General features: G+C 61.0%; 1 protein-coding gene across 1 annotated transcript in view; it reads right to left on the minus strand.

Moving 5' to 3' along the window:
- The window catches only part of KIAA1671, a 70,175-nt gene extending 69,111 nt beyond the window's left edge, over positions 1–1,064 (minus strand). The window contains exon 1 of the mRNA XM_082773787.1: positions 1,002–1,064. The gene's annotated coding sequence lies outside the window, so the exon portion shown is untranslated. The remainder of the gene's footprint in view (positions 1–1,001) is intronic.
- Between the last annotated feature and the right edge of the window lie 5,321 nt (positions 1,065–6,385).

Consider the following 6,385-nt stretch of genomic DNA (forward strand, 5'->3'; position numbering starts at 1 on the left):
GGGAAAAATGACAAGCTGGCGAATTTCAGGGGGAGGGCAGCCCTGGGCTTCTGCTGCTTCCAGGGAGCGGCAGCGCTATGACAGAGTCATTTTGTTCTTGGGGATGTTTGGGGAAAGGAGCGATATTCAGAGCAGAGACGTGCAGAGGAGCAGCACGACCATCACCATGAAGCTGCTGATGGGTGGACGCTCCCCTCCGCTCCCAGAGGCAGGGATCAGACCCAACCCTGGATCCTCACTGGGGGAATTCCTTCGGTGTCCAACCGGGCACCCACCGGGGTGGGTTAGGGGCAGCCTCCACCGTCAGCCCCATTCCTGCCTCTCGCCTATCCCGAAGCAAAACCCACCGCAGACTGACTCCCCAGTACACCCCATGGCTATTTTTACAGGAAAAAGCACAAAACACAATGACAAAAACCCTATAAAACAGCACGAAAAGTTGATAACCACTCGAATGGAAGATTTTGGGGAAAAACACCCGTGCCGAGCCCCCCGCCAGCCCCCCCCCCCCCGCTGCCAGCACCCCGGAACACCCCGAGGTGGCACGGGGAGATAACACGAAGGGCGGTGAGGGAGGGGGGGGCTCCTCCTGCCGAGGCTCTCCCCGGCCCCGCCGTTACCGGGGGCACCCGGCTGCCCTCCCCCCACCCCCCCACCCACGGGGGGAACCCAGCGGCGCCCCCCCACCCCCGATGGCCGCCCCGGGGCCGTTCCCCACCGGCAACACCCTGCGGCACCGGGGGGTCACCGGGGGAGTACCGGGGGGGCTCCGGCTCCGACCCCTGCCCGGCCGTGCCCCCTGCAGGACCCCCCCGGGACCCCCCCGGGACCCCCCTAACCCACCCCAAACCCTCCCCCCCCCGGTGCTTCCCCGCCCCGCCGGTACCAGCCGTGCCGCAGCGACAGGCGGCGCTGCCCGGGGGTGCCCCGGGGTGTGTGGGGGGAGCCCCGGGGTGGGGGCAGCGCCCCCCGCGCCCCCCGCGCCCCCCGCCCGCTCTCACCTCCCGGCCCCGCCGCGCTCCGCGCCCCGCCGGGCAGGCGCCGACCGGGCCGGGCACGGCCCGGGGGTGGGCGTGGCCAGGGCGGAGGGCGGGGCGGAGTGGGCGGGGCCTCGCCGAGCCACGCCCCCACGCAGTGCCCGGCCGCGGGGGGAAGCGGCTCTGTTGTCAAGGCGACCGCGCGGCGCCGCTGGGGTGGGCGGGGCCGAGCCCCCCCCACCACCACCACCGCGCGGCCCCCACCCCGAGAGGGTGAGGGAGGCCACGCCCCTTCCACCTGCACCCCCCCCCCGGTGGCGGCGGGGAGGCCGCGGGTTCGAGTCCCGCCCCGGGAGCGAGGCCGGCGGCAGCCCTGAGGGAAGCACAGCCCCGTGTCCCTTCGCCCTTCCAGAGCCCCCCTGCCAGGCAGTGGCTGGGCAAGCTCGGTCACCAGCGCTGGGGACAGAGCTTTAGGCTGTGAAGGGGACGTGTGTCCTCAGTACGGAGCCATTCCTCCTCAGTCTGGGGCCATTTCTCCTCAGATAGGGGTGTTTCTCCTCAGATAGGGGTGTTTCTCCTCAGATGAGGGTGTTTCTCCTCAGACCAGGCGGGTTTCTCCTCAGCATGGGGCAGCTCCATGCCCGCCAGGAGCCCCCCAGCCTGCCTGCGGGCACCTCAGCCGTGCTGCCCCCCAGGCTGTGAGGTGGTGTCAGCGCTGACTCTGCTCCTTGCCACCTTGCCAAGGTGTGGTTTGTGTGCTGGAGGAGTCCAAAGTCAGCTCCGGGGCCGGTGACTCACTGGGCAGGCAGTGCCCAGGCCATGGCCAGGGCGAGCGGTGGCAGCGAGGGCGGCTCCACGCCCTCAGCCAGCTCCCAGCAGGGCCGCGGGGCGCCTGGCAGCATTCCCATGTCAGCAGGGAGCCCACCAGTCACTGCCCATCCACACCTCGCTTCCACTCCAGATTGTAGGGCTCCTGGGCAGATCAGGCTGATTTATCTTTCCGTGCCCCGTGCCTGCACTGCCGGAGGGAGGTGATGCTTCCTTGGTGCGCCTCAGCTACGAGCAGGAGCTGCCCGGTGGCTGCTCCAGGCAGGTGTGTGGCTGGGGGCCAGGGGAGAGCTCTCAGCAGAAGCACCCAGCTGCACGATAGCTGCGTGAATAAAAGAGAGCCTCACCTCCTCTTTCCCCACCCTTGTTGTATACACCCACATCCCATTTAAATCAAGATCCCTTTCCCACAGACCCCCTTGCTCCCAAATCAGGCTAATATATGTATTTCCCCCACCTTAGCAATGCTTTTATCTTCACCACATACAAACACAAAGGGATCCCAGCTCCGTGACTCATTCACCTTCCCATTTTCCAGAAACGAAGGCACAATCCTGTCCCCTCATCCTCCTGTCCCCCCACCCCAGCACCCTCCCCACATGGCCAGCACAGTCACCTCCATGCCAGCACCCATCCCGCAGCCCGGGCCATTGCTGGGACTGACGCATGCCCGCACGGCGAGGGCGATCCATGGCTCAGATTAGTGCCTCTGCAAACAGGGTGTTACTGCTTTTTCCCTCTTTGAAGTGGTTCTCGGTCCACCCATCGCTTGGGAACCACTGCTCAAGCACACGGGGCTTTCAGAAAGGAATGGGAAACAATGAAATCGCCTGATCAGTTATTCAGGTGCCGCTCTAATGGCATCACCCTCCACAAAAACTCCTACATACCACGACGCAGCCAGAGATGAGAGAACTGGCTGAGCCAGGCTCCGGAGGCTGCGTAGCCTTTGGGAAGGCTGCATTCAAATGGGCGACTTCAAGAAGAGCAGACGCCTTCCCAAGAAGCTGCTGCCTCGTTTCCCACTGTCTGAGGAGGAACCTCAGCGTGTGCCTTTGCAAATACCCAGGGCGATGAGACTTGGGAAGTTCAAAGGAGCCAGAGCAGCTCTCAATGCTTCAAGCCCCAGCAGGCCAGGGGCGGCAGCTGCACCTGCGGGACCGCAGAGCTGCGGGGTGGATGCAGGCCCGGTCTCGAAAAGCCTCCGGTACAGAGCTGGAGGGGCCGTATCCTAACCCTCACTCAGCCTCTGCTGCCCTGGGGAGATCCCAGCCCTATGGGAACGGGAACGGCTGCGGTGTGGGGCCAGTACAGTGGGAACCACGGGACCCGCAGCGCTGCTGCAGAGAGCCGGGATCCCCCGGCACCGGGCACAGCAGGCGGCACCGCGACCGTGGTGGCTCCTTGGGGAGGGACCCGTGGGACCTGATGCGGGGAGGGCTCCTTCCCCGTGCCCTCTCCCTGCTACGACCCTGCCCGACCCCTTCTCCCACTGTTTATCAGCAGGTATTTGACTGGAGTTAACCGCAATCTAGGGGCAGCGTTAAACGCAGAGCCCTGTTCCGTCGCCCCATGTACATAAATTAGAGCTGTAATTCCACCCCGCGGTGTGGATGGCAATAGCAAACAAACGCTGCCAGCCCCATCGCACGCAGACGTTTGACCTTTGAACCTTTGGTTTATGATTTCACCAGTACTGTCAGTGCAATGATATGCAAGCAATATACAATGAAGGAGTGCTCGCACTTGGACAAAAATGGCAGGCCTCATCCCTGAGAAGTTTTCATTTTTAAACACAAATGCTCTTTGCCATCACACCGACAAAAGGCTCTGCCAGGCTGATGCACCCGTTCACTAGCAGCTCTGCTTCTTCCCAGGTGGGCACTGCCTCCCTTTCTCCTCACTCCAGTACAGTTAACTTCAAGGGCCGGCGCATTTCACAATTCGACTACGAACTGCACAAAAGCAGTGAATAACAACAAACATCGCATGTACCAGCGGGGCTGCTCCGGCGATCTGCTTCCTCTCGCACAGTCTGTCAGTGCCCTGTAGTGGAGAAATGGGTTAATTGCAAATGCCACATGGAGCCACTGCCAAGCTGCCGGGCTGTGCTCCTGCAAACCTGGGTCAGGCCCTGGCAGCCGGTGGAGAGGCTCCAGCACCGCGGCTGCGTGGAGATTTCGGCTGGCTGCTGCCTTGGTGGGACAGCACTCTGCTCCCCGTCACCTCTGCCTGTCCCTGCCTGGCCCCAAAACAGCCCCTGGGCACACGGGCAAGATTCCTTCCCCTGCCCCAGTTACTAACAGCCTCGTCTCTTCCCTCTGAGCAAGTGACTCCTATTACACGGAGGTGGAGATGCATGCGAAAACACTTCAGCTGGGCCCGGGGAGCAAGTGCCTGCTCTTCGCAGGCTGGCGTGGCTTTGGAAGGCTCTGGCCCCAAGCGGTAAAGCACTTCGGTGTCCAGACTTGCAACCGTCCACAAAGGGCATGCTCCCACAAAGGTCAAAACTTCTGCTGAAGGTGAGAGGTGAGGCCCCAGGAGGAGCCGGCCAGGAACGCCCTGCACGTCTCGGGCATGAAGTGCTGCAGGAAGGTGTTCTACTGCCAAATGGCATAATCCACAAAAAGGAAACAGAAAGCAAAGCTTCCCTCCTGCTCCCCATCCCCACCACGGCAGGGGTCTTTCACAGCTCCTTTCCCACCTCTCCGTGTTCAGCCACCCTGAAAGTCAGCATGGAGAGCTCTGAGTGCCAGGCGCGGAGCCCCACTGCCCTCCGGACCCCCCTTGCCTGCTGCAGGCTCCTCTGCAGCCCCCAGGTTTCAGGCATGGAAGAGAGAGTCCTGATTTCACAGGGAGGGTTTGTAAAACACTTCCGAATGCCAGCTCTGGCCAAGAACCATTCCTGCCCCGGAGGGCTCTGCAGGGCTCCGAGCAGGTCTCTGATCGGAGCCGGGCTCTCCCTCTTCCAGAAGGGAGCTCAGCCAGGCAGAGGATGCCAGGCCTTCATCACCCTGCAGCTGCTGCAGGCAGCACCAGACAGAAATCCAGAAAGGAAGGATAATTGAGCATCAAATTTGTATGTATAATGCTCTCCAGGAGGAAAGAGTTGTTAAGGATCACACCGTAGTGGAGGTTTTGTTGCATCAGAGTGAAAATTGGTGGGTGTGGAGTTTTTGCAATTATATAATCTCTGGCGGTTTTGGCATCCCTGCTTTGGGTGAGGACGCAGCAGCCCCGGCCCGTCTGCGGCCCGCCCTGCGCTATCAGCAAATGGCACATGGTCCGACTGCGTGGGGGCTGTGGCGAGAACAAAGGAAAGCAGATTTCCTGGGAGTCTGTTTTTGTTTTCCCAAGCAGAAGAGTGACTCAGATTTCAGCTTGCGCTCCTGTAACTCGGCCAACAACAACACGCTGCTAGTCGAAGTGATAAAGGCAAGTATCTTTGTGCCGTTTGCTGAACTCATAAAAGCTCTCGTAAACTTGTCCACCCCAGGGCCGACTCAGTGACCCGTTCAGAGACCAGGCATGGAGCCCCCAGCCCCTCGCAGGGACGGTCTCTCCCTGAGCAGCCTCGCAGCTCTCCAGCAAACTGCCCAGCACGTATCCTGCTGGTAAAACACTGCAGGTGATCCCAGCTTGTGCGCTGTCTTAGCTGAGAGCTTTGTGATGAATAGCGGAGAGCACGTCCATGTCATCCTAACGCAGCTGCTATAAGTGCCACAGAAATGCTTTCGCTTTCTGGGAAATGTTCCAGGAAAAAAAGCACCCTGCTTCCTGGTGCTTAAAAAGTGGCTTGACACATCCCTGCTCTTTTGTCCTCTGTATCCGAGCTTGTTTTTCATGGCTGTGAGGTGCCTTCCCAACCCCTTGGAGTGCCCACAGTGTGCATTGCTCACCACAGCCACTGCACACCAGTCTAGCAAAGAAGACTGCAGCTCACTGGGGCTGTCCCCAGTGCTGTCAGCATGGTGCTAGAGCTCATTTGGGGGGATCAGCCTGAAGCAAGCACCGCCTGCACAAACTCTGCTGCACTGGTGCAAAACGGGGCTCACCAAAGGATTTGCTGAGGAATTGCTACACACAGCTGTGGGTAAGCCCTTGTGCAATGGCTGTGCTTTCTCTGGAAAAGGAGCAGCTCCAAAACACGTGTTAGAACACCTTGAACAAGTCAGACACAGCTAGAGGTGCTAACAGGGCAGAGCAGACCTCAGCAGAGGCAGATGTTGAGACCGGAGACACTTTGCATTGACATTTTAACGTGTTGGTTCATGCACGTTAGCAGCGTGCTATAAATACGCCTGGTCCGTTCCCACTGCTGCAGCCGGGGCAGCGTGGGGGTGCCACCACGTCGCAGGATGGGGCTCACAGCCACACAGACGGGCTCACCAAGTCACTGCCCCTCGGCTGCTCCCCCGTCCCCATCACGCCCAAGCTCCCCAAGGCTGGCATCCCGCCAGCCTCCGGCAGGATCTGAGCTTGACACCACTTGACCGAGCTGGTGAGGAAACCTGCACAGGCTCCTTGCTCTGGAGTGAACCGAGTTTCCTTCCATGCAGTCATCCGGCAGCAGGATTTTT

Source organism: Aythya marila (assembly GCF_965140915.1).
Source record: "Aythya marila genome assembly, chromosome: 17".
Taxonomy (NCBI): domain Eukaryota; kingdom Metazoa; phylum Chordata; class Aves; order Anseriformes; family Anatidae; genus Aythya; species Aythya marila.